The sequence below is a fragment of the Oryzias latipes genome, chromosome 4 (assembly GCF_053564925.1).
Source record: "Oryzias latipes strain Hd-rR chromosome 4, Olatipes_Hd-rR_3.1".
NCBI lineage: Eukaryota > Metazoa > Chordata > Actinopteri > Beloniformes > Adrianichthyidae > Oryzias > Oryzias latipes.
The window spans coordinates 6,178,984-6,188,412 of record NC_136240.1 but is presented as its reverse complement, the minus strand read 5'-3'; positions in this window follow the sequence as shown (position 1 = coordinate 6,188,412).

Sequence of the window (9,429 nt, the reverse complement as noted above, 5' to 3'; positions counted from 1 at the left end):
TATCTAATGCTAATGATGTTCTCCCATTGTTGGATGCTGACCACAGTCAACGGAACAGAGAGTATGAGTGTGGCTGCAGCACTGCTGATGCAGATGGTAGTCCACAAAGGATGTCCTATTTTATTAAAGAATCTTCAATTTAGAATTTCCTGAGAGCTCTACTATATCTTTCTGCCACAAAAAAGGGGGGGGGGGTAGATGCATTACACTATGTGACCACCAGCGGCAGCACATGAAAAAGATCAGTCCAGTTTTACAACTGATTGGGGTTGCAACAAATGAAGGGCAAAGGATAACTACACCCTGAACAGTTTTCCAGTCCATCGCAGGACCACACAAAGACAACCCGAGTCGATGGAGACGCTCCGTCTGGCCCAGCCGTCCTGAATCATGTGCTTCTTGAGTGCTGCCCGCAGACCAGGGGTCTGTGCTGTCACCTCCACACAGCCGAGCAAGGCCCGCCACCTCAGACCATTAAGAGCATTTACAGTCAAAGTTTGCTACTAAAGTTAAAGCAAGAGCCTGCAATACGATATGTATCCTGATGAGCGTCCCACGATACGATACATATTGCAATTTAGTACTGGAACACATTTTCTTTTCTCTTTTATTCAAGAGTATAACTTCGAAAAAGCTCTACCTGAATATCAATACGCCTTTTGTGATAAAATGGTAAAAATTCATTTTATTTAATGATCTCAATGTTAAGCACTGCAACTATCTCATATATGTTGCTTTTACCCAAGCAAATTCATAGGGCTTTTATTTTGGTAACTTAAAATATACAAAAGAAACAGTCATCTTTGTCTGATTTCCACAACAAAGTATTTATCAGTAAAAGAAAAAAAATGGAATGAGTGTGCCTTAACCAACAAGGTTCTAAAAGTGTGATTGAGGAAATAAAGTGCTGTTTATTTTCAACATTGTTTAATTAAGCTTCTCCTGTATTTTTAAATGGTTCAGGAGCCTGAATGGTGCTTCAAAAATAAAAGGGAAAAAAACACCAAGTGTGATGATGAGGCAGCACGACAGGGTGAAGGACAGTGATTTAATGTGGCTAAGATTCTTTATTTACATGCAGCTCCGCTTTCTCACACGCAGAAGTAAACAAGGATTTCACTGCCATAATGTTAGTCTTTTTTCAGAGCGTTGTACACATCACTCTGATCCATCATGTCACTAAACTAGAATCTGTTGCTGTGAGGTTCTACAGAACTTTCACCCGCTTCGCCAACAGCATTTTGACTGATGCTCCATGCATTAGCCGCTGTGCAGCTGCAGAGTTTCATGTATTTTATGTTCTCCCTGCGCACGTGTGGGTTTTCTCTGAGAAATCCACCAGTCTCTAAATTGCCCCTGGGTGTACTTGTGCAGCCCTGCTACAGACTGGTGACCTGTTCAAGGTGTACAATGCCTTCACCCTACAGTACCTGGGTTGGCTCCAGTTCCTCTGTCACCCGATAAAGGATTTAGAAGATGGATGAATGGATGTTTCTGCAACCTTTTCTGAAACACTTGTTTCAACTTTGGGAGGTTGAAATGTTCTAGGAATACAAATTGGAAGGCCACACTACCTATGAGTTGTTTTTGTGTCTTTTTTTTATATAAAATTACACAGAATGTGTAAAACCATTGGTCTGTATCCTCCAAATAAAGTAGAAACCTAATCCAGTAAAGCTAGTCATTTGTAATATACTTGATGACCTCATGTCGGTGCTGTTGAGCTAATTTTGCTTCAGCACCTTTACAAGGTGGGCCTACTGGAGAGAAAACAAGAGCGGTCAGAAATTCGGATATTAATTTCAGAATTCTGATTTATTTCTGACTTTAATCTCAGAATTGTGAATTCATGTAAACCACTTCCTTCTGTCAGCACTGTGGAGTCTGTCTCACATCAATAAGGAACTAATAAGAAAATACGTCCTCTTGAAGTCTCTTTCTGCAGTCGAGGGATATTTGAAGATGTCATTTCATTAACTGAAAAACAAAAATAAATTAAATTTTTAAAATTAAAATTAAATAAAAGACTGATAGACGTAACATTTTGTAACTTCTATCAGGTCTTCAAATGGATGAGTAGTAATAAAAGAAAACAAAACTCAGCCCTATTGAGTTCCAAGTTGACAAACTTCTTCATTTACATGTTCACAATTTCATCTAACAGCTGGAGAGTGAACACAAAGTTTAGTGAAGGTGCAATACTTCATTGATCAGGTGTTGTATCCACCTCACAAAGGAGGTTCTTGTAGATAAAATAAATGTTTTAGTCACCACATCATTGTTCAAATGATAAGGATACAGAATGCATGACCCTGTTTGAGTTGTGGAAGAGCTGCTGTGTCGTACTTTTCATGCTCTGAAAGAGCCATTCCTCTCTTTTGACTATTGCAACATTATCCTCAACGGCTCTCATACAGTGGTCTGCACTCAGATCTGTAAAAATGTAAGTTTATGCAAGTGGCGGCGCCATAATTATTTTAGTAGCCTAGGGGTTGGTAAGTGACTGTAAGGAGTTGCTAATTTATTTTTATGTAAAATTACATTTCAAATAAGAAAAGTAACTGACGGTAACAGGAACGAATCAGATTAGAGAGAAAGTTCACCTCTTACCGCTTGTTTTTGTCCGGAGGATGAAGCAAAAGATTGTTTAAAGAAGCCAGAGTAGTGATACAGAACATTTAAGCTAGGTGACCGGAACTTGTTTTTTAGGCTCGCGGTCATCACTTTTTAATGTACACCCAGCAGCCAATCGGAATTGAGTATTCCCCCAGACCATGGAATAATAGAAATGAAATCATAAAGAACATGAAGTCCTAGAATTCAATAGGTAATGGCTAAACTAAACACAGTAGGCTAAACTGGACGTCCCTGCCCTCAGACCGTCATTCTCAGTAAGGTAAAACTATGTAAAATAAATAAAAATGTAGGATTCCAGAAAACCAAGAAGAAACCTCAGGAATGTCAACATGAAGGAGGGATCCTCTCCCAGCAGGTGGTGTACCAGAACTCGTAGAAAAGAGTTTACCTAACTCCACAACTTTCACAAGAGCAGGCTGGATCAGCTAAAAGTCCATAAAGCTAAATCAGGGTCAGGCAGGCAGGAATCAATGATAGACAGTAAGTTCATCAGAAGAGTACCAGGGTTGTCAAGATCCAGGGGCAGGCAGAGTCCGGCAACAGAGGCTCAGGTCCAAACATAATGCTTGGTAAAGAAGGCAGGGTGGCCCAAACAATACTTCACTGCAGTACTTAAATAGACTGTGATTGATTGAGGGAATGAGAGTCAGGTGTGTGGCATCCAGGAAGTGCACGCTAGGGTTTCTGGGAAATGTAGCGAACTCAGAACTCTGGAGATGGTTCCCGCTGGTGACCAGAGGGGGAGACAGAGCTCTGACTTTTGACAACAACTACATGTTGGAATTGTCCAGCAAATGGACTTCTTTCAGATGGAGTTGGGGGACAGCTTAATGATTGTACCCACCCACCACCTCTGTGATCATCTTCCAGATTTCCTTAACCCTCCTATTACGATTCTTAAAAACTATCTGTTTAGCTTTTCACTTTTCATCAAATTTTGTTGGTCAGGTCTTGACAGTTCTTGCCTCTTTGCTGCCCTGTCCTGGTTAGGGCCCGAGCACGTAGTGCAATGACCCTTTTGTATCTGCTAGGTTTATTTTTTTCTACAGACAAAAGAGTCGCCCTTTTTAAGCCCTTTAACATACCTGGAAACTCACCAAATTTGGCACACACATCAGGAGTCGTGAAAAATTTCATATTTTATGGGAGAACGGCATGGGTGTACAAAAATGGCTCGATAGCACCACCTACAAAATTTGTTTTCGCGACCCCCGCCATATGCTTTAACGTACAAACAGGATTATGGCAGGGCATGATCATCAGACAGAAACCTACAAAAAAAGTCTCTTGGTACCAAGCTGTCACTCGCACAGGAAGTCTGCTATAATGATGTCAATTTGTCATTTCTGCTGTATTTTGGTCATTTGTAGGCCTCGTACTAGAACGAACTTCCCCTAGAGATTTGAGAGTAATAACTCCAAAATCCGTTTTTGCAAACTAGACACATGTCCGATGTTATATTGTGGAGGTTTTAAGTTTTTTAGGATGTTTGTTACCGTGGTGGCGGGTCGAACTTCGAGGTCGTTTCGAAAACACGCTATGATAAGAAAAATGGCCATTACTCAGCCATGCATAATCTAATCTGATCCAAAAATGATGTGCATGATCCCTGGTAGGGGGTACTGGGCCCTTGGCAACAGCGGCCGTGTTCCCTGGGTGCTGGCTTCCTGGGCCTGACAGTCCTCTCTCCACGCAGGTAGAGGGATCCCTGAGCTTTCTGGCAAGGCCAGAAGCCGGGGATCACATCACACCTGAGCTGGGGGGTGTCCGTGTTCCTGTGGTATGGGTTCTGGTCCTTGCCCCTGAGTGCCAGGCCTCGCCAAATTTCCAACTGTGGGTGAGCCTGGTCGGGCCATGTTTACAACACCCCTTGTGGCCCCCATCTTCTCCTGGGTGCCTTACTCCTGGGCGGGGACGGCTGGCCCCTCCCTTGCTCCTTCCTGGACCAACCGTGGGCCGGGTGGGTGGCTGCCTGGAGCGCGGAGCGGGTCTCTGTTGGGGGGGTCCCGGCTCGTACCTGGGGTTGGAGCGGGGGGATGCCCAGAACTCCTGGGTGGTGATGGGGTGCTCATCTGGGGTTGTGGGCGCTCCTCTGGAGCGGTGCCTTGCGTTGGGCCCTCCCGGTGCGGCGGGGGGGCTGCTCTCCTGGTTGGGCTGGAGCTGCGCTCTCTTTCCCCCCATGCCTCCCTGTTCTCTGGCTCTGGGGACCCCGCGGCAGTCCTGCTGGCCCTGGCCTGTGTGGCGGATGTGGTCGCCCGGGGGGCGGTTGTTCTCTATCTGCTGCCGTGCGGGCGTTGGGGGGGGGTTCTGGCTGCCGCTACTGCTGCGGCGGGGGTCTTGGTGTGGGGATGGATGGGCAGGTATGTTATAACATCTGAGTGTGTGTGTGGACAGGCCCCACCCTTATAGACTTGTATTACATCTGAACCTCACTGTAATGAGTATAACCATTCAGAAACTTGTTGCTTTATGCTGCTTCATGGTTTCACCCCCCCCCCCCCCCTCTATAATCACCCTCCTATCCCCCCCTCTCTAATATCCCTCTCTCTTCCTCCATCCTTTCCTTTTCCGTCCGGTCCAACACAAAAGATTGTCCTAATCAGTGCTCCTTTCACCTTGCTGCCTCCGCCCACTACCCCTCCCCTTTTCAAAGACGGGAGCGTGCATCTGCCGGGACGGCAATTCACAGGTTTCAGGCCGTTAAAGATTCGGGGTTTTGATGCACGGTTTTACGGTTTTGATGGCCAACACATTAGGCGCTGAATTGACACCATACATTACAAACTGGCATCGCATTGCGCCCGAGAAAGACTGGTCTAACGAAACGTTGTTTTTTTTATAATTAAAGATTTGTCTGCGAGGCAGATGTGGCCATCAAAAGAGCCAGATATGGCTCGTGAGCCATAGGTTCCCGACCCCTGAGTTAGAATTTGGCCACAAAAAGCCAGTTCAGCACTGAAAGAATGCTTTTTTCATTTTTTTCTATGTCTTTTATGCATTTAGTATTAATCATTGCTTTTTTTTCATCCAAAATGCAATTAACTCAATATTTTATCTTTTTTTTCACAAATAAAATATGAATATGGTCCAAAACAAAACCCAACCTCACTACACTCCTACAGATGTAACATAGGACAACAAATATCTCATATCTTTTTTATCAATGCTGCAACTTCTTTTCCTTTCTATACATCCAATGAAATTAAACTACAATACCAACAAACACAACTGATAACAAATGTCTCTAAAAATGACGTGTATATATGTAGCACCTTTAAACACCAAACAAATAACAAATGCTTCCCAATTAAAGCACAAAAAATGAAACACAAAATGTAAAACCCAAATTAGAAATTGCAATTTTAAAAATATATGTTTTTAGCAGCTTTTTAAAATAAATCACCAAGTCAACTCTTTTGAGGGTGAAACAAAGAACTCCAGAACAATGAAGCCACTTCTACAAAGTCTCTGTCACTTTAAGTTTTAAACAAGTTCTTTTAAACAAGGATTGCAGTTAGATCCTGTGTGATGGAAATGGTGGAGAAAGATGAAGTGGATTCATTGATCATGCCTACAGCGCCCCCTTTTGGTGAAAATAAGAATTCAACCAAATACTTGGAAATTGTGTTGGAAAAATGACGAATTCCTGTGAACACTGAAGCCTTTTGCAGATGTTTGTGCGGTTTCTGAAGATCAGGTTGCGGTCGTGAGGCCGTGATTTGAATGTTGAATTATCGAATTCGATGTCTCAACGTCTCTGCCTTCACAATAAAAGCACAATCTGTTTTCCCACCGCTCATCATCTCCTTCTTCTGACCATGATATTCATTCATTCATCTTCTTCCGTTTGTTCCGTCTCGGGGTCACGGGGCTGCTGGAGCCTATCCCGGTCACTTATGGGCAAAGGCACGGGACACCCTGAACAGGTCACCAGTCTGTTGCAGGATCTGACCATGACAGTTACATAGGAAATGGATATTTAAACATAATTTCAGTCCTTATAGCACTCCTATGTGGAATTCATGATAAGTCTTACGCAGAAAGAAATCTTTATTTTTCAAAAAATTGGATGGCTAAAGGAAATTTCCCCAGTGTTACATTTGATTGACATCATTATTGAATGAATGGATCTTTATTTATAAAGCACTTCACAACACAGTCAGCGTTCCAAAGTGCCTCACAATAAAGGAAAGATAGTCGAAAGTTTAAAATTACGCAAATTAAGAACAAAATTGAAAACACCATAACATTACAAAAATCAACAAGCAATAAAATACATTAAAGATATATAATAATGTAATAAAATGAATAAAATAAAATGCCACCAACTACTGAGCATTCTAAAAAAAATACATTTGTGTGTTTTTAGTTGACATTTAAAGCTGGTCAGGTCTGATATCCTACACAGTTCTGCAGGAATGTTACTTAACAACTCAGGGCCGGCAAAGGAAGAAGCGCGGTCATCCCGGTATTTCTGTCGTGACCTGCAGGCACATGAAGCAAATGTTGATTAGCTGACCTTAAAACTTTATAACCTTAAAACTATTCCCTAAATCACACTATTTATAGATGAAATGCAGTCTTTGGAACTTGTCTGTGCTTCAAATGTGAGATCTGCATCTAAAATTACACAGAGGTTTCTGACTTTACTGCACACATTCAGGTTAAAAGGTGATAAGTAGGATTGGATCCTTTCTCCTTTTAGCTTCAGGACCCACAATTAATATGTCAGTTTTGTCTTGACTGAGCTTTAAAAAGTTCTCTCCCGTACATGTTTCAGTGTCTAAAACACAACTTAAAAGGTCAGCAATGGGTCCTGTGTGATCAGGCGACACAGTCACATATAACTGAGTGTCATCAGCATAACTATGAAAATGTATGTCATGTCTCCTGATGACATCACCAATCGGAAGCATGTAAAGGTTAAAAAGTGTAGGGCCAAGGACTGAACCTTGTGGAACACCACATGGCAGTCTGTGCCTCCCAGATGACACATCAAAAAAATCTCTTCCTGTGAGGAAGATTCAAACCAGCTGAGTACCATTTCAGTGACTCCAACCACGTCATGGAGTCTGTTCAAAAGAATGGAGTGGTCAACTGTGTCGAAGGCTGCACCCAGGTCCAGCAGTACTAAAACTGATGTTTTCTTTTTGTCAGTGTTGAACCTGACATCATTTATAACCTTGACCTCTGTGGAGTGATGGGGTCTAAAACCAGACTGAAATTTTTCTAAAATATAATTGAATAAAAACGATTTTTTCTAAAATTTTACTTAAAAATGGCAGGGTTGACACTGGTTGGTCATTGTCCAGATCTGAAGCATCTAAACCGCTCTTCTTCAGGGTGGGTCTCACCATAGCTGTCTTTAAGGACGTGGGGAAGATGCCAGTCTGAAGAAAGCGGTTTAGGATGTTCAGGAGCTCCTCCTCACAGGACGAACACACCGACTTAAAAAGCGAGGTGGGGATGGGATTAAGAAAACAAGTTTTAAGTTTAAGTTGGGAAATCACTTTCTAAAGCTTTGCAGCATCAGCCAAGGCAAAACTCTTTAGTGTGTTCTCAGAAGCCAGAGGAAATTCAACAGAATGAACTCCTAGTGGTTGTTGGGTGATGTCAAATCTAATGTCATTTATCTATTCAATGAAGTGGGCTGAAAACTCTTTTGAAGTGCTGAGAATAGAACAGAGACTGGAAGAGATTGGATTGATTAATCTGTCTGCTATTAATTGCTAAGAATATTAATTAATTAATAGACAATCTGTCGCCAGTTTACTTAGGTCAAATGAATTCATACGCCCCTCTTTTGTCAAAGTTATTTCCAAATGTTGAAAAAAACTAAAATTTCCCGACATCATGGGGAAGTGAGCAAATTGATGTTAAATTTCATAAAATTCCCAATCAATCTAAAATCCAAAGAAGTACATTTTAAAATCATAAATGCTGTCTTCTTCTTTCACTTTTGGCTTCTCCCATCAGGGGTCGCCACAGCGAAACAACCCTCCCTCCAGGATGAGTCGCATGGTTAACTTGGCAATGTTTTATGCCGGATGCCCTTCCTGACGCAACCCTCTCAATCCAACCGAGCTTGGGACCGGCACAGCAGCAGAGAAGGGAACAGGGAGCAGCCCGGAATCGAACCCTGGTTCCACGGATGGAAGGTCACGTACGGAAGGCGCCTCAAACCAGCACGAGCTAAAATGTATATACTCATAAAGAAAGTTTATGATTTCGATTTGAGGAAAATAATTGCATTCTTTGTGTTGAAAACAGTAAAATGATTGACCATCTGTTTTTTATTTGCTTTTGGGATGATTTTCATTTCTGGTGTTCTTTCAAATTCTCTGCTATGGTAAAATTAGAAATAAAAAACATTTCCTTTTTGGCGTAATTCCACACAACAGACTGTTTGATTTTAATTTTATGTATTAATATTATTTGGCGAGTTTTATATTCATAAAAGTACATGTTTAAAAACCAAACCCCCGTTTAACATTTTTCTTAAGATTTGTTTATATTTTCCTTTCTTGAGATTTATGAAAAACAAAAAGCAGGAAAGTTTCTCATCTTTGTGAAGGAGAATAAGTTATGAAAAGTGAAACCCTATATCTGTATTTTTCTTTAATTGCGTAAAGAATTTGCTTTACTCAAACTGTTCTATAATTATGTCTACACGTTTTTCAGTGTTCATTAAAAAAAAAAAAGTTTACCCGGAAGAGATACTCTCAACCCGTGACTCTGGGTTGCCAGATTTAGTTAACCAAGTAAAAGAAAGGAAGAAAAAAAACGATTGGT